The sequence below is a fragment of the Ostrea edulis genome, chromosome 3 (assembly GCF_947568905.1).
Source record: "Ostrea edulis chromosome 3, xbOstEdul1.1, whole genome shotgun sequence".
Classification (NCBI taxonomy): Eukaryota; Metazoa; Mollusca; class Bivalvia; order Ostreida; family Ostreidae; genus Ostrea; species Ostrea edulis.
Window position 1 is genome coordinate 37004739 of NC_079166.1, and position 26568 is coordinate 37031306.

General features: G+C 35.7%; 1 protein-coding gene and 1 pseudogene across 2 annotated transcripts in view; one reads left to right on the forward strand and one right to left on the reverse strand.

Annotated features, from left to right (window-relative positions):
* Nucleotides 1-26568, reverse strand: part of LOC125675338 (excitatory amino acid transporter-like) — an 81647-nt gene that overhangs the window by 49257 nt on the left and 5822 nt on the right. The window contains exons 2-3 of one of the 2 annotated variants that reach the window (XM_048912936.2): nt 21480-21545; nt 12233-12330 (exon numbers count right to left, since the gene is read on the reverse strand). The gene's annotated coding sequence lies outside the window, so the exon portion shown is untranslated. Of the gene's footprint in view, nt 1-1384; nt 1865-12232; nt 12331-21479; nt 21546-26568 lie in introns of those variants that run through there. The other variant, XM_056160590.1, reaches the window with a different exon arrangement.
* On the forward strand, nt 2248-4755 carry LOC125675337 (uncharacterized; annotated as a pseudogene).

Consider the following 26568-nt stretch of genomic DNA (forward strand, 5'->3'; position numbering starts at 1 on the left):
CCTTGTCAGCCAATGTCAAGGTCATATTAATTTACTGTAGTAAATAGGATAGAGAAGAAAATTTGTGGCTGGACCTGGAAACGAACCCGAGACCCCTGCATTACTAGTCAGGTGCTCTAACCAATCAGCTACCCAGGCTAATTATACCCCAGTACAAATCTGTAAACGGACGTGGAGGACTGTACCTACTGCCGATAGTGAGGAATAAAATTAGGTGGCACCACGGGTGTGACAACCGAATGTCCTACCCCTACAGCACTTGTTCCCGATAATGCTTATCCCTTAAACCCACATGAGTATAAATATCATTTTCTGACATTCTCCTCACGATTTATGAAAATAATTCACAATTATGAATATCTTCATTTTAAGTAAAATGTGAAAACTAATTAGACAGATACCCAGACACCCTGTAACCCCATATGTATATAGATAGAAAGGGACACGACTTTCTGGTATGGGTTGTCTCCATTTATAGAAAACGGCAGGACTTTAACCACGATACCCTATATGGAATCCACATTTTGTTCAGTATTTCCTTATCATACATGTATTAGAAGAAACGGAAATCCACTTTATCCAAGAAGGTTGATACTGGCTCAGTGGTTTTAGAAATGGGGAAAGTTCACATGACAGATACCACACATTTTGAGCAGGTAAGCTCATTTGACCCAATCAATCAGGAGAGCTAAAATGACATGCTCATAAATTTCATGCTTCTTCTATAATGATCCCCGCCTTCACAGTGCAATTGTAACAAGAACGGAGAAAATGCAGCAGAGTTGACCAGGATTCGAATCCGGGACCCCTGAATTTCCAGTCAGGTGCTCTACCAACTGAGCTATATGGCAACCGGCGATCGAACTCATCTGACCGCCACACAATATACAATTTACCATAATTCCAAATTGAGGTCATCGCTATGTACCCAATTTTCCACAGATTCAAACAATTGTATTAACTGGTTCCAGTTCCAGACGCTGTGAACATAAATCAAGTCAGATTAGAATACCAGACAGTCAGACAGGTCCAATCGTCGGTAGTCACATAATTTTATTGATAGAGCACCTGACTAGAAATTCAAGGGGTTCAGTCTCGAATCCTGGTCTGGTCGGAGACTAGCCTCTGGAACTGACAAGTGAAAATGCCTGCCAGTGGATACTGTGGTGGTCAGACGGATTGGATTGCCGGTGGCCAAAATTACCTCAGTTGGTAGAGCACGTGACTAGAATCAGGGGATCCGGGTACGAATCCCGGTCTGGTCCGTTGCATTTTCTCCCTTCCTGTCACATTAGGCCAACATTCAATAATGCGACATCATATATATATATATATATATATATATATATATATATATATATATTCATGGAGCTGGATGACTCACGAAACATAATCTGGGCTCCAAACAAGTTTCAGCGTTCTCACAATATAGTTCTCCTTATAACCAGATACTATATGGCTACTGGTATGTAGAGTATTTCAACTTTGTTTACAGTTTGTTGCCTTGAATTAAGTAGTGTCACCAAGCCCCGAAACACTCCAGCCAAGAGTTATGAATGGAATCTGTTGATGTGACAGCCTCGGATATCAGCAAGCATTTAGAAAACCAGGTCAAGCTTAATTTGTACCTACTGCATGTTACATGTAGTCTGCTATTAGATTAAAATGTCATAAAGAAGAATTAAAAGCTGTGTTTGAATTGACCAATCACTTCTTATTGATGTAGAAGACTTATGCTGGATACTTTAAATACCCAGTCACACACAGTCCCTTATAGAAATCATGAGGAATGACCGGGAGGTCGTGGGGCGAGAAAACAGCACAGCAGAATTCTTTTGTAGGTGCAAAACTTTTTTAATTTAAAGGAGATGAAGGTATGCAATAGAGTTTGATGCTTGTCAACTTGACAATTTAATTAATACATGTATATGATATCTGTCGTAATGAAATAGTTCACAAAATTCTGAATCAGTGATTTTTATTTTGAAAATTACCGTCACAACTACCCCGTCTCCATCCCTAAATCTCGTATTCATCTAAGGTAAGTGACATCTAGAAAATTATTGATTGTGACGAATGAAACATCAAAGATTTGTTACTGACACTGAAATATATGCAAGCTTTTCCATTAAAATGATTATCCCATCTAGAGTGAAAACTGCTAGTATTTAATCAGGAATGTTTGATAGGATTAGGATATCTGTCCATGTTGAAATAGGTGTAAATGTAACTTTAAAATGAAAGTAGATAAAGTGGGGTTTTCCACTCCTGAAAAATACCCACATTGATACCTAACAATGGACTCCCCTAGGATAACACCTGGAATGTAAGTTACAAATTATGGTAAACCAAAATATAGATTTAGTTTAACTCATTTTTGTTTTAAAAAACTGAAAACTATGATCAAATAAACGTATAAGCATTAATACATTACCCCTACTTATTTTGTCAGTGAAACAGGTGTACAGCATATGTCAGAGTCCGTGTTTGTGGGATTGTGTTGTTTAGTGGGAACCTCACAAGAGGTGGCAATGAGGAGAGATGTGGTAGACATTAAGGAAATTGTCATGAATAAAACAGTAACAAGGATTCTGTTGAGTGGAAGTTGCAGAGAAGGGTTCAGAATGAAGGGATCTGATGTGGATGGGATGTTTTGGTTCAACAACCACCCAGTGATCTGGGACTTATCTCAGACTCAGTTTTACAATGTACACAGACACTTCCTGATTCTCTCTGTCTCTTCTGAAAGTCCACCCGGATTTACTTTACTTCAACTACTGACACCTGGAGCAGAGAGCAGAATCATCTCAGCATTAGTCACAATGAATAGTGGACGTTATATATCTAGTTCTAAATACAGAGAGATCACATGTTCTGCTGTAGTGCCTAACTCTACAGTACATGGTCCATGTGGCAGTGGGACTATAGGGAGAACAGAATATGACACTGCCCATTGTTTTGCTTGTGACTTTTGGCCTCCATCTGCCTCCTTATGGATAGATAGATGTCGCACATGGCCCCAGCCAAAGGTTGTCAGGGACATAGTCAGAAGTGGATGTCACTTTGTAGCAATAGGACACAGATTAGGAAATCATGAAAGCAACGAATGGAGAATTTCATTTTCTCTGGCAGAACAAAAACTTGTGAGCTCAATGAACCACTGTCAGTTCTTAACTTATGGTTTGTTGAAATTGTTTTTAAAAGAAGTCATTAACAATGGAGTAGGTGATAATGAGAAATTTTTGTGTTCCTATTACATGAAGACAGCAGTTTTCTGGATGATTCAACAAAACACAATACCTAATTGGTGTCCACAGAATCTCCTGAAATGTTTCTGGTATTGCTTTAAACTCATCCTTAAATGGGTGTATGAGGGAGTCTGTCCTAACTTTTTCATTCAGAAAAGAACATGTTTCTCAGTAATATTCACGGTGAAGCACAAAACAGATTATTTGTTAGACTGTATGGTTTTTATGAAAAAGGTTTACCATCCCTGCTACACAGTCCCTCCCTCAGGTCTTATATCATGAATGTCCTTTATAACCCCAGACTCAGTATTTGTACTGATGAACACACTCTAGTATCCGAGATCGAGTTTGATAGGGAGATGTTTAGGGAGATAGATCAAAGAAATACATTGCCCTCATCAGACCTCTACCTCATCATGAAGCACCTAACCATAATAGACCAGTTGGCGGTCTCACCCCTGACCCAGTATCAAGTTGTAATGTTACAGCTACTTACAGCCTCTATCCTTCACAGTGCTGCTTTCATATTACAAAACATGTACACCACAAAAAACAAGCTGATGTATATTGCTGACAGAATGACCTGTCACATGTTGAAACTCACAGCCAAGTTTGGGTGTATTTCTGACAGGTTGTATATTGCAATGTATTATTACAAGACACTCAGATACACAGAAGCTTTGTCTGTGATAGAGATGACAAAGGTCACCTTAGCACAGCCGTATGTGATGTATAAGAATACAGTAGACTCAGAGAGGTATACCGAGGCTGTAGTGGGACAATGTAGGTCTACAAAGTTAAGACATGCTGTAGCATCCGATATCAAAATAAACAACGGAATCACTTATATCAATGAATTAATGACAGAGCAGAGTGTTTCATTACAGAATAATATCCCTGCATTGATTATCCCGCCCCTAGTTGTGTTACACATGCTGGAGTTCTTGTGTTACAGACATATTGACACAATGAGAGCACAAACAGCTCTTAATGATCTACAGGTCCTAGTTCACCATGATCAGGGGCTGTATGTAGGTGGGTACCTAAGAGACATATCATGGCAGATCCTGGGTATCTGTCAACAGATCTCAGGGAACCTCCAGGCTGCTCTATACTCCTACCAACAATCACTCAGACAATATCCATTCAGTGACATACAAAGTGCAACACTAATGAGAATACATGAACTCGGATGAATACAATATTGCACATTTTGAATAGTTGATGTGCCTTTAACTAATGACTGTCAATGACACTTTTCATCACTGAATCAAGTGAATTAAGTTAACAAGAAATATTAATTGCAGATGCTGCTTAATATGGATTAGATATGTTGTTAGATTTGTGATAAACTATTCCTCGATCATTTCAATCAACTTTACAAGGAAATTGATATTGGTTACCGTACATAATAATGACTATGGAAACTACTATGTACATTTTGGAACAAAACATATTTGTAATATATATTTGAAATAAATTCTAAATGAAAAATGATCATATCTGTTGTGGTAGTTATCTCTATTGGGACTCTAGATCTACATGTAGGTAAATTATTTATAATATTTCAAAGAGAGAGAGAGATAAAATGTGATCAAAAGTAACCTTTGAAGGATAAACCACCGTAGAAATTATAGATTAGATTCTTAAAAGTTACCAAATCTAAATAGGAAATATTTAAGTGAACATGTCATTGGAACGAAAGAATGTGACAATTGGAAACATGTTCCACTCACCACTGATCTTGACCTCTGACTATTTGACTTGGAGGATAGAGAAGAGGCCCACGGGCCTTATCGATCACCTGAATACTAGTGAAAAAGTATCACTACTTCCAGGGGCTATGAAATCTAGAAAAAAAATTCCTGTTCTGAATATCTAAGCTAAATTCTAATGTTCAGCAACAGTATAAAACAAGATGTGTTCTTAAACCTTCACTGCCTTCAAAAGTGCATACACTGATTAAAGGCTTTAAATAATAGTTGTATTAACATTCGTCAATACAACCTCGCATTGGGTCAAATGCTGTCTGACGTGTTTCATACCGATTGTTAAGCCGTTCTTGGCACACTGATTTGACTGCGGATAACTCCGTTTACCTGATCAGGATATGGGGCTCACGGCGGGTGTGACCGGTCAACAGGGGATGCTTACTCCTCCTAGGCACCTGATCCCACCTCTGGTGTGTCCAGGGGTCCGTGTTTGCCCAACTATCTATTTTGTATTGCTTGTAGGAGTTATGAGATTGATCACTGTTTGTTATCTTCACTTTGCATTAAATCATCAAAAGATATGACTAATTTGGACCCATCCTAAAGTCATAACCCTGGGTTTTGATTGAAATTCACCATTTTTTGTACATCCTTTTCTGCTATTCCTAAGTTTGCATTTAGATTTAATACAGTATCAGCAAATTTACACATCAATACTATATACTAAGTTTGGCCCCACCCTGGGATCAGAACCCTTACTCTGGGGATCATGAAATTTACAATTTGGTAAAGGACTACCTGCTCTATCCATTTAGTTTCAATTTAGTATCGATAGCACTAAAGAAGATGTTATTTAAGTGTTTTACACATAAATACTATATATCAAGTTTGGCCTCGCCCTGGGGTCAGAACTCCTACCCCGATGATCATGAAATTTACAATTTTGGTAGAGGCCTTCCTGTTCTCCATCACCATGCATTTAGTTTTTCTTACACGTGTGCGGTTCTTGAGAAGAATATTTTTCAAAATTGGTCAATTTTGCGAAGTTTTTGCCCCGCCCTTAAAGCCCCAGGGGTGATGTAGACCTGCAATTTACAATTGATGTCCCCATTGTCCCAAAGATGCTTCATAGCAAATTTGAAAAGAAGTAGTACAAAATGTTTAATTGTTAATGCACGAGGGACGACGAGGGACGACAACCGATTGCAATAGGTCACATGAGTTTACAACCCAGATCCATTTTCATTGAATTTATTTTACGCCTAGTTTACAACTTTGGTTAATAGTGATTTTGGTAAGAATTTCTGAGATTTGTATGAGCAAGAAATTTATTTAAAAAATCAATCATCAAACTGTAAGAAATCCCAGTCCAGGATCCAGCTGCACGAAGGTTAGTTAATTCTGAATGACAGCCAAAATCTAGTCAATGCAATATCATTGTAAGAGTCAGTTAAATTTAAAGTAACGTCTGTGCGGCTAGGTCCCAGTTCAGATGAGGAAAAAGTTACAAAAGCTATCAATGTATATATCATGTGTGATAAATGTAATAAATTGTGTGACATTGGATAAACCATTACTCTGTGTTTATCTTGGGAGGAACCCTCATGTATAGAAATAAAATGCAAGTAGGAAACCTTTTTAAACATCTTCTATACACTATTTAATGATGGTCCGTTCCTTCAGACCTTTTGTGTGTGGAAAATCAATTTATCTTTGTATGAAATATGACTGGCAAAATATGCATCTACCATTATATAGAGCCTCAGAAATAAGAATATGTTCTATGATGGTTTAGTGTACAAAAGCAGAGTGGAACATAGACCCCTGACTAAATAGTGTCTAAGAGTGTTTGCCAAAGTTAGTAATAATTTCTCTAATGAACAAAAGTTTTCTATCATTAAATTATTTTTAGAAGTCATTGCCATCACCTTCAGTACAAGCACACTAAACTTAAAGCTGACATGAATTAATAAATACGTACACCTTTCTCATCTTATCCGCCATATTTCTCTCAGATAGCCTAATTTACTCTACCCGTATATACCCCAAATGTGATTGTCACACCTGAGTGATTTTTCTAGGTGGACTCGACCAGTGCACATCTCCGATAGTAATATATAGGGAATGAGAAACAAATAAAATACTCGACCAGTGCACATCTCCGATAGTAATATATAGGGAATGAGAAACAAATAAAATAACATTTTAAAACATTATGCTTTGCTCAAAATTACATAATATTGATTGTATACTAATGCAACATTCTGGAAGTTTAGATAAGTTAGACAAAAATATAAACAAAAAAAACTCCCAACTTTTCTTGCATACTTGCAAGTGCATGCAAGTATTTCCATTTTCTAATAAAATAAATGCGGATAAATCATTTGCCAATTACATGCTGATAGAATGGAATAGGCAAAGAGCATAAAATATATTATTTATATCAATTCTTGCAAAATAAAGGTGCATGCCATATGCATAATATGCAATGTACAAGGTATAATCGCCAAACAAAGTATCAAATACGGGCGTCTATTCAACAGGTATCGGAGATGTGCACTTAACGAAAATATTAGATTCTCCTTATTCTGATAAATCCACGAAACAAAATGATAAACTCCATTTGTATCTCGTTAGAACTTTACAACACGTCATTCCATTATACAGACTGCGACACACTTCACCCGTGCCAAACAGGGTGTCTTCAATCAGGGGAGATGTCAGAGTCGAAATTTTTTCCTGTATTGAATGCTTGTCTGGTTGAGGTTTTGCAGTTTATAGAAATCGGGAATCTAATATCTGGTTGGATATATTGCGTGCACAATTCAACATTTCTCGATGATCATATACAAACTTGGATATACAAATAAGGGAATAATGATCGAAAATATACATCTGTGTGCAAATGCGTGTATTACATTTGCAATCCATTATAAACAGTTCATTACACAAAGACACATATGAAAGGAAATTTATAAACGAAAATATAGTTTTTTGTTGTCTCTTTTGGAACCACATAATTATTTACGGTTTCTGTATGTCCATATTCAGAGAGAGAGAGAGAGAGAGAGAGAGAGAGAGAGAGAGAGAGCGTCCTACTTCGATTTATAATATATCATTTCACAGAAGGAAAGAAAATTGATCACTTATATAAATGTAAGCTTACAAGCATTAAAAATTTCCAGCTATTTAAAAATTTGTGATTGACAAAATATTGGAAACTTACAGGAGTTGATGCTTATAATTGAATTCATTACAAATTTTAAAAAAAGAATATTAGTTTGAACTGTGCATGTAGAAAATACTGACTTTGTATGTTAGAATAACGGGAAAAAAGTAAATTGTCAAAAAAAGTAGGAAAAGCAGACCAGCCTTCCTGCCCACCCCAACCCCGTTTTCGTGCCTGAATTCGTGTTGAAAGAAAGGTTCATATCTACATTTCATTAAATTCCAAAGGAGCTCAAATTTATGTGTTCCCCTATTAATTATTTTGTATGCAAGATTCGTTCCCGAATTTAGAATCATGCTTTCAGTTAGAGCAGAAATGAATTCATTTTGAAGTACATCTAGTTTGAATGCAAATGTTGGGTTCCGTCTTTTAATTTCATCAGACTCATTAGAAACCCCTCTCCCAAACTATGCAGCTTTGTTTTTATTGATATCTAAATCGGTATAAATGAATCCGGATATGAATTATATAATGTTTTTTCGTGATCATATAGGTATTGATACTGATAATGAAAAAAGAAAATGTTTATACTCTTGCCTTTTGCATATCCTACTAATGCATTACAGTATATTGACATTGTATCATATCAAATAAAACCTCAACACGAATTTTACTGATTTATGCATACTAACATCTTATCGAATACATTTGAATTTGAAATTTCTACGTACAGCGGTATGGCCATTGCGCCAGATCTACGAAATGAAAATATTTATGAATAAATTACACTCAAGCCTCAAAGTAATCATTATGGTATGTTACAGAAACGTTAAAACACACAAATGCTATATAGTCCTACAATGCATGCATGCGATTTTGCTGAATACATGTATTTATGTATTCATGAATGAAGTTCCTATGCTTGAAAATATCTTGGTCTTTATGCATTTTGTTTTGTGGTTTTGGTTTACCATTCCTTACACTGTGTAAATGAAGGAAAACTTGGTAAAGGGTGCAATTCTACATGCACCATACAATTAGTATACATGCATGTGTTTCAAAGCAAAATGTACATGTAATAACCAGACATGTATCGTCATTTTTCATGGGGGGGGGGGGGTACAACAGGGGGAAAATGGAAAATTGGATTCTTCAAAATCTCTTGCCATTCAAAATAATAATTAAAACAGATGAACGAAAACAGCAATAAAATAAAACAAAACACCCAAACAAACCAAGATGTTTTGTCCGATGTTCAAAGTCCTAATGTGGGGTGAAGGGTTAAAGAGTCTTTTACTTTGACTACCTCAATAATTTCCCCCTACACTTCATTTTCTTCAATCGTCGGATGGGGTGGTTAGAGTCCTCTACTATGAGTGCCTCATATCTTTCTTTTCTTAATTGGTGGTGCTGTGTGTCTTCTACTATTATATCAGAACTTTCAAGCTGGGGTAAGTGGGGGAGGGGTTGTCACTCAATGTATCTTATTTGCATTACAATCTAACAAAAAATGGATATTGCTATTAAAGGTGGGTAACAGACACTCTTGTCCTCTCCCCTTGATGTTTGATAACGACGCATAATATGATAAACTCGATTATTACATTTTGCATTAGTACAATTTGCTTCGAGTTGGACGCAGAATGTAATAACGCAAAATGGCATAGATATATAAGATCTACTGAGCGTCAAATTAACATAAAATGAAGTAATTGAAAATAACATTATTTAAAATTATGTTTAATTTTTAATTATTGCGTGCTTTAAATGAATCAAATAAATCTGTATTATCAATTAATGAGAGCAATATTGAGTTACTAGTACTGTTTTATTGAATTCCGATATCATTTGTCTTAATAAGAGCACGATTATTACAAGATCATCGGTTCTCTCTCTCGTCGTTATCTCTCTCGTTATCTCTCTCTCTCTCTCTCTCTCTCTCTCTCTCTCTCTCTCTCTCTCTCTCGTTGTTATCTCTCTCTCTCTCTCGTTGTTATCTCTCTCTCTCTCTCTCGTTGTTATCTCTCTCTCTCTCATTCCATACACTCGTACAGTGTTGTATATGCAAATTTATGTACCTAAATGATTTCCTGATTTATAAATCTGCAATACTCTGACCAGTAAATCATATGGTATAAGGATTCATGCACAATACAGGGTAAATATTATACTCTGATACTTCCCCTGATTGAAGATAACTGATCGGCACGGGCTAAGTGTGTCGCAGTCTGTACAATGGACAATGTTGTTTACTGTTGGAATGCAAATGGAGTTTATCGTTGTGTTTCATGGATTATGCAAATAAAGGGAGTTTTACTACTACTTAGAGTATTTTCGACAAGTGTACACGTACATCTGCGGTCCTTTACAGATATTACGAGTAGGCCCAGGTAAATAGTCGTCCGCATTCGATGCGTTTTCATGGCGAGCATACGTGCCATTTCTATAAGTACAGTAGTATTTATGTCTTTGCCTTTTACTTGAAGTAATTGTGAATGGTATAGATTGTATACTCTTTGCCTATTCCATTTTATCAATAGATAAAAGATGAAATATTTCTTCGCATTTTTGTATAGTTTTGACATATTTACTGCAAATGTACGCACGTTCACGTAAAGAAAAGGCATTCTATATATTTATCCAAATATATATATTTAGAATGATTTACTACTGCACGATATGTTTATCATAATTTTGAGCACTGCGTGGTGTTCCAAAACGTGATTTCATTTCTTCTTGATGTCCTATAAATTAGTATCGGAGATGTACGTGTTACCTGTCGAAGCTACCCGCACAGGTAAATCGAAGACACTGATGTGAAGTGAAGCGTAGCAAAGCTCGTCCCCCTTATATACCATGCGAACCCGATACATATAATAATAGAAATTCCAACTAATATTGTGGATTAGCAGAGAAATATGGCGGACATATAGAATTATACTATATTTATTCATTCATGTCAGCTTTAATGCAAAAGAATGTCTATATAAAATAGTTGCAGATCTGGCCTGGAGGTTATAAAACTTTTATCGTACTCATACTCAAACTTAGCCATTTTTGTTTTGGGTATAACTCTGAGCAAGCTTTGAAACATACTCGAAAAATCTTGAGCATGTACTCCATTTGAGTGTGAGAATGATTTTATAAAAGTTTTATAACCTTCGCTTTTGAGTATGTGTACGATTTAGAGAACATAGTTTGAGTCTGAGTATGAGAATGTGCTCAAAAAAGTTTTATAACCTCCAGGCCTGCAGGGTCTGTGCCAATATTTTCCCAGAGAGCTACAGATCTGCAATTATGTGTAATACGTGTACAGGTGTATTCTTTTTTAAACTCTCAAATCAACATTTCTAGTTTTGTGTCAATCTTTGAGCAAGATTCCATTGCAACTCAATTGACCAAAATGATTGATTGATTGATGTTTACCGCCACACTCAACACTTTTTCAGTTATCTGATGGCGCCAAGTTTTTATTGGTGGAAGAGAGAACTCAGATACAATGTACCTGGGAAAAGACCACCGACCTTCCGAAAGTAAACTGGGAAACGGAGCAAAATGACGTAGGACTGTAATTTTGAAATCATAAGCCATTGTAACATGAAATTGCCAAATACTAGAGGACCAATGTGAATTTATCTTTGTAGCAGATTTTGTTTGTCCACTCCTTTGCTCTATCCCCCACGAAAAAAATTATCTACTAAATTTCAAAGTAAAAAAATATCCACTAAATTTCAAAGTAACGTTGAGAAATTGCCTTATTGTTTGATATCATATTCGAAATGACTGTACATAATGGGGTCAAATTATGTGAATAACCTATTTTATGAAATAAAAAAATCTATAACGTTTCTTTTAAACTTTAAAAAAATTCATACCTGTTACATAGTTTTAAATTCCCTGATTGGATTAATATTTTGTGATACTATGATTTTGCCTACAATTCGTAGCTGGCATACTAATTCCGAGGCATGCATTTCCTCTCCTATTACTGGTGCATGCACGGTTCATTAATGTATTGACTCCTCCAAAAGGCTTCAGTTTCGATTATAAGACATTAGGATATCATTTGACGTTTCGTAGCATGTGATAATGTGAAAACCTACGACATAATCATCCACTGACTGGTCTCGGTCTTCTCTAATCGGGCCAATTAGGAAACTTTGTTAATTAATCAGGAACGTGGTGAATCTGCTAAACTGACCTGAAAAAGAAGAGAAATAATGAAGGGGGGGGGGTAACTGCTGATGATTGATACACAGCTCATACACAACATGTCATACAGCGGTCTGACAATAATCTCAGTCAAAAATACTAATAACAAAGTTCATGACAGACATACTGCACAGCAATAGGAACCGGAGCAACAAATTGCAGTCACTCTTTCGGTGGATTTCATTTGTCGCTCATAAAGTTTGAATTTTATGCGATTGACATGATTATATTTCTCGTTTATTAAGTTTCACGAGTTTCAAAAGAATTCAATATATACATCAAAGGCTATCAATCAAAATCAATAAATTAAATTAGTAAAAATAACTTTGGACAACAAGGACTACATGAATCTCCTTGCTTACCTAGGCCACTTTGCAATTGAATAGATAATATGACATCTTTGAAGCCCTGATTTGGCTGAACAGTAAGCTATGACACATAATGTAAGCCACTTGAAGACGTGCATACAGACTGGACGATTTGTGGATTTATTTCATGAGTGAATATCTAAGTTGTTTGTATTATGGAGGTATGAAGACAATAGAAGCATGATGTCATTTTTATAACAGACAAAGCTGATAATGGAAATAAAAATATACCAGAACACTTCCATTGTTCTCATATTATCCATAGTATAAAAAAGCTAGATACCTATATCTAGATATCAATATTTTGTAACTGTCAATTTCAAATCTTAATGGTTTTATTCAGAAATGGAAACATTGAAACAGCCATGTTTTATTACTGGCAAAATATTAAAGTTCTCCAACACATTATTTTAAGAAAAACTTAAAATCCCTTATAGTCCATCCTTGTCAGTGAGGCCATTTTCTATCCATTGATTCTTTGAAAACAATATCTTAAAAGTTTTACCCAATGGAAGGTGAAGATAACGAACAGTGATCAATCTTATAACGCCAATAAGCATTACAAAATAGGGAGTTGGGCAAACACGGACCCCCTGAACACACCAGAAGTGGGATCAGGTGCCTAGAAGAACTAAACATCCCCTGTCGACCGGTCACATCCGCCCTAAGTCCTATATCCTGATCAGGTAAACGGAGTTATCCGTAGTCAAAATCAGTGTGCCAAGAATGGTCTAACAGTCGGTATGAAACACGTCAGACAGCATTTGACCCAATGATAGGTTGTATTGGCAAACTAGATCGTTATAAAGACCATAGAATTTGCGAAATGCTTTACTTTAATCGAGACTATTGAAACCCCTGTACGATCAACTTGTTTGTCAGTATCTTGCCTCGATTTAAAAACTGACACTACGTAAAACACGCTCTTCTGTATCTAATCAGTTGAGAGATATAGACACCACATGCAGGTGATAATGGAATATTGCTACATAAATATGGGAAGTTGACGATGGAGAACCTGAAATCACTCCGTTTGTCATAAAGTTGAGTTGTCAGTTTGCCATTAGTGTCTACTTTCAATAAAATATCTAAGTATGAAGCAGAAGTGGACGACTCTTTGGTGTCTTTTATATTGAGCTCACAGGGATTTATCGAATCGATATATGAATGAAAGTTATTATTGTTAATAGACAAAACGTCATCGATATATTTTTTTTCTTCTCACATAGAAGTTTTTAAATAAGTTTTGCTTCCTAGGAATATAAAATCAGGTGAGCTAACAAAGGAGCACAATTCGTGCCCATTGGAATTCCAACAGACTATTGGAAGACCTGATCACCAAAGACCACGAAGATATTGTCAATGAGGAATTCTAGCATATTTTTTAAATTTCAACTTCAGAGTACTTGTGCGTAGAATCAGAGTGGTGTTTAACAATGTGATTGTTTGGATGGCTGATCACTAGATATGAATATTTCCGTTTTCCATTTTTGTTCAAGAAGCAAATGTCTATGATGTCAAAAAATCTAGTCTTTCATTTATCGTTAGGAATGTTGAAAAGTCATAGATTTTGATGTTATTGATTTGGGAAAAGTTTTACAATTTCAAGTTTACTAAAAGTTCTTTAGAATGTTTTAGAATCCACATTTGATTAACACCACTTCTGGCATATGTAGCCGCACAGTAAGTATGAAGTTTCTCCTTCACAGCTGTTAATATTTTCTTGAGGAGCAAAGATAATCCTACTTCACTACAAGTATTCCTTTATTACCTCCCCTTGGTAAAATTTTGAATTACAGTAATCATAAAGAAGTCGGTATATTTCCTTGGCATGTCGTCAATGCCCAATGCATTTATATTATTTTCAATCTTGAAATTCATAAAGAAAAGCAATAAAAACTGCTGATAATGTTGATTTGCGTACAAGACATGATGCTATATAGCTATATACTTCGTTACTAGCTTGAAAATACGATGTATATTTAATTGTGATAAAATTTAGAAATTCATTTCAAAAATAAGGATTATCTCCCTCATGCATAGTACTAATTATCAAATCGAACCTATATTAACCAGGAGGTGCCATGTACATATTATCTAGTCAAACCTATAATAACCAGGGGGGGGGTCATGTACCAATTGCCAAGTTATACCTACAACAACCAAAAGCCATCATGTACATATTGTCATGCCATACCTACAATAATCAGGGAGCACCACGTACCTATTGTCAAGTCTTTTTCACACACATTCAAAAATCCTCATGTTGAGATGATTCCAAATTTACTGCACTTTGGAAAAAATGTAAGTGTCAATATACCCATCATATAGGTATATTACTGGAATGCGGTACTTGCCCATGTTGTTATGGATATGTAAATCAGGGGAGGAAAATCAGTTAGTGAGTGGGGCATAAGCTAGCATTGAGTTCTATGGAAAATGAATTGGTACGATTTTCCCTTCCTTCTCGTGGGGATCTGGGTAAGAGAAGGTCCTCTATCTCCCTTGTTTGTCGTAAGAGGCGACTAAATGGGGCGGTCCTTCGGATGAGACGGTAAAAACCGAGGTCCCGTGTCACAGAAGATGTGGCACGATAGAGATCCCTTCCTGCTGAAAGGCCGTAAGTGCCGAGCATAGGCCTAAATTTTGCAGCCCTTCACTGTTAAAATGTGACGTCCCCATGTTAGTGAAGGATTCTCGAGAGGGACTTTAAACAATATTCAATCAATCAATCAATTCCAGATATGCTTCAAAGGTTTTAAGAATGAATCATAACAAGATATATTTTTCTTTTTACAGAACCTATGTACAGTGTACCTAGATATTCTTTTTTAGTGTGAAAGGTGAAGACGAGGAACAGTACATGTTTTTAAAATTACTTTTTTGAACATTACTTAGTTACGTACACACTGAACAGTAGATATCAGAGACTTAAATTAAATAGAAATTGATAGGTGCAATGTCTTCATTAGTTTTGAAATATAACTGCAATACAAGGAATGTAATTAAGCACGCCATCACAAATTTTCAGATTGATGTACATCAAAATTAAAATGAGAAATACATTCTTTTCCGTTTTATAATTCATTACTTACTGACTCATTTGAGTAAGTTGTTAATATTAGCTATGAACAGATCGGATACCTGGGTCCCAGGTTGCTTCTGTTTTTATTTTCCATGATAAATTTACACTTAAATTGCAACTTTTTACTACTTTTGTCAAAATTTTGAACATACATCTTCATAACTTTACTGTAGCTTTCAGTTATGGAAAGGTGAAGATAACGAACAGTGATGATTCTCATAACTCCAAGAAGAAATTCAGAATTCAGAGTTGGGCAAAGACGGATCCCTGGATTTATCAGAGGTGGGATCAGGTGCCTAGGAGGGGTAAGCGTTCCTTGTCGACTGGTCACGTCTACCGTAATTCCTAAATCTTCATTAGGTAATCGGAGTAATCTGTAGTCAAAATATTTATGCAGAGAACGGCTTAAAGGGAAAGGCAACCCTAGCCACATTGTTACTTATATGAATATAGTATTACTTACTCGTAAATGACAATCTTTAACAACAAAAATCCTTGCTTAACAATTAAATCAATATTAATCTATCATATATGTTGAATCACCCGCCGCTAAAAGAGAGGTCATTGAAGTTTAATTCATGACTTCGCACCGTCGGTTCCGATTTATGTCATCAGCAGCACTGTAAACATGACGAGTAACGTACAGTTAAGTTTGGAGCCGTATAGATGAAAGGTGAAGATAACGAACAGTGATCAATCTCATAACTCCTACAAGCAATACAAAATAGATAGTTGGGCAAATACGGACCCTGGACACACCATAGGTGGGATCAGGTGCCTAGGAGGAGTAAGCATCCCCTGTTGACCGGTCACACCCGCCGTGAACCCTATATCCTGTTCAGGTAAACGGAGTTATCCGCAGATTTGATCCCATTCTTTTGCAAGAAGAAATTAAGAAAAGAAGACGTACAATCGAGTCGCAGACCAAGCAGACGGTACACGTTTTTTCATATAAATGTCTCAAACCTTAACTTGTCATTATGCGAATGATGGATCCACAGTTTACACAGTCTTTTATTTTCAGATGACTTGGTTGGGTCAGGAATTTCGAAGAAAAAACATTTCACATCTCCCCTTCGCATTAGTGTAATTAACTGCTTGACAGGAAGGCATCAACCTATTTATTCGTAAAATCTACCACATACACATTTTTGATTATCTTAGAATCTCATCAAAATGGGAACAAACGGTGTGACGTCAAAATTATTGATTTTTTTTTTATCTTGGATACAAAAGAGTTCCATATCATCGCAGCCTCTATAGATAGCGGGGATTTCATATTCTAACGTTTCAAATTAATACTGAAGCATATCTAGGATTTATATCAACAGAATGATATGACAAATTTTTATCATATAATTAATCCCATAATTTATCATGTAAAAATATGTTGCGTTGCCTTCCCTTTAACAATTGTTTTAAACACGCCAGGCAGCATTTGAACAAATGACAAGTTGTATTTGCTTGTGATTTTTGTCCTCCCTCTGCATCCTCATGGATAGATAGATGTCACACTTGGCTCCAGCCACAAGTTGTCAGGGACATAGTCAAAAGTGGATGTCATTTTGTAGCAATAGGACACAAATTAGGAAATCATGATAGCAATGAATGGAGAATTTCATTTTCTCTGGCAGAACAAAACCTTGTGAGCTCAATGAACCACTGTCAATTCTTAACTTACGGTTTACTGAAATTGTTCTTAAAAGAAATTATTAACAATGGAGTAGGTGATGGTGAGAAAATAGTGTGTTTTTATCACATGAAAACAGCAGTTTTCTGGATGATTCAACAAAACACAATACCTAACTGGTGTCCACAGAATCTCCTAAAATGTTTCTGGTACTGCTTTAAACTCGTCCTTAAATGGGTGTATGAAGGAGTTTGTCCTAACTTTTTCATTCCAGAAAACAATATATTTCTCGGTAATATCGATGGTGGACCTCAAAACAGATTATTTGTTAGACTGTATGGTTTTTACGAAAACGGTTTAGCATCCCTGCTACACAGTCCTTCCCTCGGGTCCTCTATTGTAAATGTCCTTTATAACCCCAGGCTCAGTATTTGTACTGCTGAAGAAACTTTGATATCTGAGATAGAGTTTGATAAAGAAATGTTCATTGAATTACATATACATAATTCAGTGTCCTCATTCCTCTACCCCATTATAAACTTCCTAAATACAGTAGAACAGTTGACAGTCTCACCCCTGACACAGTATGAAGTTCTCTTCTTACAGGTACTTAAATCCTCCATCCTTCACAGAATTGTTATCATGTTACTAGACATGTACCCCAACATCATCTCTGAAAACAAGCTGATGTATATTGTTGACAAAATGTCCTGTCACATGTTAAAACTCACAGCCAAGTTTGGGTGTATTTCCGATAGGTTGTACATTGCAATGTATTATTACAAGACACTCAGATACACAGAAGCTTTGTCTGTGATAGAGATGACAAAGGTCAACTTGGCTCAGCCATATGTGATGCATAACGGGACAGTAGACACAGAGAGGTATACCGAGGCTGTAGGGGGACAGTCCTGGTCTACAAAGTTAAGACATGCTGTAGCATGGAATATCACATTAAACAACAGAATCATTTATATCAATGGATTAAGAATAGAGCAGATTGTTTCCTCAGAGAACGATTATGATTCATTGCATATCACACCCTTGGTTCTGTTACACATGCTTGAGTTCTTGTGTTACAGACATATTGACACAATGAGAGCACAAACAGCTCTTAATGATCTACAGGTCTTAGTTCACCATGATCAGGGGCTGTATGTGAGTGTGGTCTACAGAGACATATCATGGCAGATCCTGGGTATCTGTCAACAGATCTCAGGGAATCTCCAGGCTGCTCTATACTCCTACCAACAATCACTCAGACAATTTCCATTACAGAAAATACACTAATGAGAATACTAAGTATTGTATACGTAGCTTTAAATATGACTGCCAATGACACTCCCTCAGTCAATTAACTACTACTACTACTACTGCTACACTAATGAGATTACATGGACTCAGATAAATACAAATATGTATAGCATTCTACATTTCAATAGTTTAACTAATGACTGCCATTGCCGCTTTATCGGTGAATTAAATCATATAATGATTTTTTTATGCTGGTTAATGTTAATATGGATTACATATGTTGTTAGATTTATGATAAATAAGTTTATCTATGTTTAATCAGCTGTTAAATCTGTAACAAGTAATTTTATAAATCAAACTATTTATGCTATGCCTATAAATCTAACTACAGGAATAAAATTACGACTCCTGGGATCATAAACAAAACTGTAAAGTTTTACAAAAATGTATAAACAAATTATTGTGCTAACATCATGTTTTCAAGATACGATTTATTTAGATGCATGGAAAATGTTTTCTGTATCGTGAAATGTCCCTCTTGTACAGTAAAAGTAGTTGATATTAGTTACAGGACAATAATTATGGAAAATGTAATGTTCATTTTGGAACAAACATATTTAAGATATATATTTTAAATAAATTATGATGAAAATTGATTATATATCTGTTGTGGACGCTCTTGGTAACCACTTGATAAAAGTTTGAGGATATGATCAAAACTAACCTGTCAAGGATAACTCATCCTTGAAATCATAAATGAAATCCTTAAAAGTTAACAAATCTAATCAGAAAATATATAAATGAACATGTCTTGAAATTGGAATGACCAAATAAGGCAAATTTAGGCTAATTTGATGCAGATAAAATCGGTTAAATTTGAAAAGTGCAATGTACCCGTTGACCTTGATGACGTTCCATATTTGGTAATGATTATGCAGGCAGGTAGTATTAGAAAAAAGAATCGAACTAGTTTGCAACAAACATGTATTCATGGTATGAAGAGAGCAATATCAATTTCGAAAGAAATATAAAAGAAAAGATTCAGTGAATGTAAATATCATCTAGTTAATGTTATATCATTGTAAGTGTTGAGAAATTAACTGTCTGTTAAAGTTAAACTAATGTGTGTCCATTTGGGTACAGATTCAGATGAGCAAAAAGTTGCAAACGTTATCACTGAAAGGTGAAGGTAACGGACAGTGATCAATTTCATTACTCCTATAAGGAATACAAAATATAGAGTTGGGCAAACACGGAGCCCTGGACATACCAGAGGTGGGATCAGGTGCCTATGAGGAGTAAGCATCCCCTGTCGACCGGTCACACTCATCGTGAGCCCTATATCTTGATCAGGTAAACGGAGTAATCAGTAGTCAAAATCAGTGTGTCAAGAACGGATTAACAATCGACATTTGACCCAATGATACATGTAGGTTGTATTGGCAAACTAGATCGTTATAACGACCATACAATTTCCGAAATACTGAATTTAAACGAGACTGTTGAAACCTCTGTTACTTAAAGTTGTGGTCAATGTATGTTTCACGTATGATAAATGTGGTAAATTGTGTGATATTGGGTAATCCATTGCTCTAAATATATATGGAAAGGAAGTTTGATGTGTATAAAAAATGCAACTAAGAAAACTTTTTAATCAAATATTTTTTTATACATTAGACTATTATAATGATGTCAAGCTGCCTCAGGATATTTAATGTGTGAAACCTCATTTCATTTTTGTATGAAATATCACTGACAAAATAAACACCTACCATTGTATACAGCCTAAGAAAAATGCATAAAAGTCTGATGAGATTTAGTATCTTGGTGCTTTTGCCAAACTTGGTAATATTTTTTATGCTGAACAAGTTTTCCATCATTACCTCATTTTGGGAAATAATCACTATCATTCTTAATGCAGGGATTATTTACTTACTAAACTTTATGCAAAGGAATGTACTGACTCACTCAAATTGACATTCATGGTTTTGTTTCAATCTTTGAACAAAATTTCACTATAACTCAGTTGATGAAAATGACATAAGACTGTAATTTTGAAATCATAATTATGTTGGGCTTTTTCGCCATTTGTATATGAAATGGTCACATACTAGAGGACCATCGTAGATTATCTTTCTAGCAGATTTTCTTTGTCAAATCATGTGCTCTATAAAGAGGTGAAGATAATGTACAGTGATCAATTTCATAACTCCTACAAAGAATACAAAATTGAGAGTTGGGCAAACACGGACCCCTGGATATACCAGAGGTGGGATCAGGTGCCTAGGAAGAGTAAGTACCCCCTGTCGACCGGTCACGGCCGTCGTGAGCTTTATATAAAAGGGCTACTAAGTATTCTAAAAGGAAAAACTCCATAACTTTACATACACCTGTATCAACTAAATGTTTATGTAAAATTGACTAAGTGCTAGCTATACTGTTTCATGCCATATTCTACATACCTGTAAATATCGGGGTTAGATTATGTATGTAACCTCTTTTATGAAATAAAACATCTATGTTTCTTTAAAACTTGAAAATTTTTACGTTACACACATAGTCCTAAATTCCCTGATTTGATTAACATACTGTGATACTATGATTTTGCGTACAATTTGTAACTGCCGTACTCGTTTCCACACTTATATATGCATTTCCTCACCCATAACTGGTACATGCACGGTTCATTAATATATTGACTCCTCCAAAAGGCTTCACTCTTGATTATAAGACATTAGGATATCATTTGACGTTTCGGATCAAGTGACAATATGAAACAACCAATGACTGGTTGAGGTTACCTCTAATTCGTCCAATTAGGCAACTTTGTTTCTTAATCAGAAACGGGGTAAATTTCTTGGACTGACCTGAAAAAGAGGAAGAATGATAAATGGAGGATAACTGCTAACGATTGATGCACAGTTGATACACCACATGTAATTAAAAAATCTGACAATAATCTCAAACAATACACCAATAACCAAGCTTCATGAGAAACATACTACATGGCCTATAAAAGGTAAGAGATTAATGGAAGTAGAATCCCAATTAAACTACAATTCATGTATATGTGGATTTCATTGATTGCCTGTGACTGGCATGTTTAACTTTGTCACTCATAAAGTTTGATGAGTTTCAAAAGAATATACATGTAATAGACAGGTAAACATCATAGGATATAAATCAAACTGGTAAAAATAACTTTGGACAGCAAGAGGTACATGGACCTCATTGCTATTCTGAGTCACTTTGTAATTGTTTAGAAAGTGTGACATCTATAGAGCCTGATTTAGGTTGAACAGGAAGCGAATACTCAATATGAATACCATTTGAAGACTTGCGTACACAATGGATGAATTGTAGAATTATTTCATGAGTGAATATCTAAGTTGTTTGAATTATGGAGGGATAAAGACAATAGAATCATGACATCATGAAGCAGATTAAGAAATAAATTACCAAAATATTCCATCCATGATACAGAAAATGTCTACATTTCGTAACTTCACTTGTTTCTGTCAAGTTGAAATTTTATTGCGTTTATCCAGAAATAGAGACATTGAAACAGCCATGATTTGGTACAGGCGAAATATTGGGCTATGCAATCATTAGTTTCTTCAACATATTCTTTTAAGTAAAACTTGAACCACTTTATAGTCTATCCTTGTCCGAGGCCATTGTCAGTTTTAAACCATCAATTCTTTAAATTCAAGTTCTTAAACATGTTACCCAATCCCACTTTACTTTTAGTATGCCTTTATCACCTCCCAATGGAAAGATTTTGACTTTTGATCAGGAAACTTTCAATTACCTTTCTTGGCCTTACTAAACTGCCTTCACTGGCATTATCATGTTATTTGATTCGCGAGAAAGTGTAAGAGTTATTTGCTCTTTAAATTTGGTTTATTTCGTTGAATTACTATAGGATTATGCAAATTTTCAAACATTTGCATATGGCATAGGTGAAAGAAGTATAAATTAAAACAACCTTGTAAGGTGGTGGTGGGGGATGGTGGGGGATCTCTTAAATTACGGAATAAACAGTATATTAAAGATGTGCGAATCAAATAACATGATTATGCCCCTTCACTTCATTAAAAAAAAAGTAGCTCAAAATGCATAAAGATCCAAATCATGAAGAAAATATTCCTGATGTTGTTGGTATCAAGTGCTGACTGTAAATTATGTCAGATATAGAAAAGGTTTTGCAGGTTCTGATGTACAATCGGTATCCATCTATTACAGATAAGTATTCATTCGTAAAACCAGGGGCACCATGAACCAAGTCATATCTATATAATCAGAGGTACCATGTACCTATTGTTAAGTCATATCTACAATAATCAGAGGTACCATGTACCTATTGTTAAGTCATATCTACAATAGCCTGGGGTACAATGTATCTATTGTCAAGTCATATCTACAATAATCAGGGGTACCATGTACCTATTGTTAAGTCATATCTACAATAATCAGAGGTACCATGTACCTATTGTTAAGTCATATCTACAATAATCAGAGGTACCATGTACCTATTGTTAAGTCATATCTACAATAGCCTGGGGTACAATGTATCTATTGTCAAGTCATATCTACAATAATCAGGGGTACCATGTACCTATTGTCAAGTCATATCTACAATAATCAAGGGGCACCTTGTGTCTAATGTCAAGTCATATCTACAATAACTATGGGACACCATATACATACTGTCAAGTCATTCCTACAAAAACCTGGGGAGCCATGTACCTATTCTCAATTCATAACAACAATAACAAGGGGAGCTATGTACCTTTTGTCAAGTCATATCTACAATAACCAGGGGACGCCATGTACTTCTTCACAAGTCATACCTGCAATCACCAGAAGGCACCATCTACTTATTATCAAGTCGAAGCTATAATAACCAGGGGGCATCATGTACCTATTGTCAAGTCATACCTACAATAACCAGGGACACCTTGTACCCATTGTCATTGAAGTCATATCTACAATAATCAGGGGGCACCTTGTACCTATTGTCAAGTCATATCTACAATAATCAGGGGGCACCTTGTACCTATTGTCAAGTTATATCTACAATAATCAGGGGGCACCTTGTACCTATTGTCAAGTCATACCTACAAAAACCAGAAGGCACCATGTACCTATTGTCAAATCATACCTACAAAAACCAGAAGGCACCATGTACCTATTGTCAAGTCATATGTACAAAAACCAGAAGGCACCATGTACCTATTGTCAAATCATATCTACAATAACTAGGGGACACCTTGTATCTATTGTCAAGTCATACCTACAAAAACCAGAAGGCACCATGTACCTATTGTCAAGTCATATCTACAAAAACCAGGGGACAACGTGTACCTATTATGAAGTTATATCTGCAAAATATGCAATCTGGATTTATTGCAAGGCCTAGTATGTAAAATCCGCTTCCATGTAATACATATTCCTAACAAAACACAGAGAATAGTATGCAAGACTAGACACCACCACCCCTCTCATCCTTCCCCAATTACTAACAGTTTTAAGAATTTCATTATCATGAAAGGTGAAGATAACGAACAGTGATCAATCTCATAACTTCTATAAGCAATACAAAATAAATAGTTGGGCAAACACGGACCCCTGGACACACCAGAGGTGGGATCAGGTGCCTAGGAGGAGTAAGCATCCCCTGTCGACCGGTCACACCCTCCGTGACCCTATATCCTGATCAGGTAAACGGAGTTATCCGCAGTCAAAATCAGTGTGCCAAGAACGGCATACCAATCGGTATGAAACACGTCAGACAGCATTTGCCCAGTAGCTAAGTACTTCGTTACTAGCTTGAAAATACGGATGTATATTTAATTGCTGTTATAAAATTTAGAAATCCATTTCAAAATTAAGGATTATCTCCCTCATGCATAGCTCTTATCCTTGTACGAATTTGGCTCCACTTTTTTGGCACGCTGTTTTTGGCTATATTTAGCTCTAAAACTTCATAGTTATTTCGGATTTCAAACATTTCGGTTGAGCATCACTGAAGAGACATTATTTGTCGAAATGCGCATCTGGTGCATCAAAATTGGTACTGTATAAGTTTTACATTTGACCCAATACGAGGTTGTACTGACGAACTAGATCGTTATAACGACCATAGAACTTGCGAAATGCTGACTTCAATAGAGACTGTTGAAACCCCTGTACCATCAACTTGTTTGTCAGTAGCTTACCTCGATTTAAAAACTGACTATACGCAGAACAAACTCTTGCATATCGAATCAGTTGAGATATATAAACACCATATGCAGGTGATAATGGAATATTGCTACATAAATATGGGAAGTTGACGATGGAGAAGCTGAAATCATCCCGTTTGTCATACAGTTGAGTTGTCAGTTTGCCGTTAATGTCTACTTTCAATAAAATATCTAAGTATGACGCAGAAGTGGACGACTCTGTGGTGTCCTTTAATTCGAGCTCCCAGGGATATATCAAATCGACATATGAATGAAAGGTATTATTGTTAATAGACAAAACGTCATCGATATATCTAAATGTCGAATTGAAGGCCACAGCGAGAAATTTTTTCTTCTCACGTAGAAGATTTTAAATAAATTCTGCTTCATATGAATATAAAAACAGGTCAGCTAACAAAGGAGCACAATTCGTTCCCATGGGAATTCCAACAGACTGTTGGAAGACCTGATCACCAAAGACCACGAAGATATTGTCAATGAGGAACTCTAGCATATTTTTTATTTCAACTTCAGAGTACTTGTGCGTGGAATCAGAGTGGTGTTTAACAAAGTAAGTTTTTGAATGACTGATCACTAGATATGAATATTTCCGTTTTCCGTTTTTGTTGAAGCAACTGTCTATGATGTCAAAAAGTCTAGTCTTTAATTTATCGTGAGAAATGGTCGTGTACAGTGTTAAAAAGTGGTAGGTTTTAATGTTATTGATTTGGGAAAAATTCTGCGATTTCAAGTTTACTAAAAGTTCTTTAGAATTTTTTAGAATCCACATTTGATCAACACCACTTCTGGCATATGTAGTCGCACAGTAAGTGTGAAGTTTCTCCTTCACAGCTGTTAACATTTTCGTGAGGAGCAAATATAGGGGCTTGGTAGAGCACTTACTGGATCCAGCAATTTATCTTTGTTTGTAAGGGTTTTTATGTAGTTTAGGAATCCAGTATAGGTACAGTAACTCATATTCATTCGACCCATTGACTGGGATATTAAATGTGTCTAAAACTGAAGCATGGTTTTGAAGAATTTCGTCTTTTGAAAGGGCAGTTGGAGTATAAGTATGATTACCAAAAGTGGAATTAATGCCAAGTTCGTTTAAAATACAGTTGTAATAATGAGCCTTACAATCAAAGACAATGTTGTTACTAGCTTTGTCAGCTGGAACCAAAACATATTCCTCATGTAACGTATCTAATTCTTTTATCACTTCTGGTTTACTAAATGCAGAAGGATAGGTGGTACGTACTTTTGTTTTCATGTGTCTAATGCGGGATTTTAATATTCCTCTTATGCTTTTAACCCATTCTGACAATGTATCAAGTTCTTCTTTTTCATATTTAGTCCATCGTCTGGCATAATCTTCGACAGAACTCATAATAGAGAAGAAGTTCTGTCGCCAATTAAAAGACCGATGTTCTCTGTATTTAGGACCTTTAATAATAAGTGATTTGAGGTCCTCATTTTCAACTATATCAACATCACCAGTAATGACATGTCCAGCTGGACTATAGTTGAAAGAAGATGAAGAACATGTTGGTGGATTACGTATAAGATGGTCTATATCTAGGCACTGCAAAGTTTGTTTATAATTAAAAAGTTTGGATGTAATAGTAGAAGTATAGCTGTAGGAAATACAGGGTGTAGACTT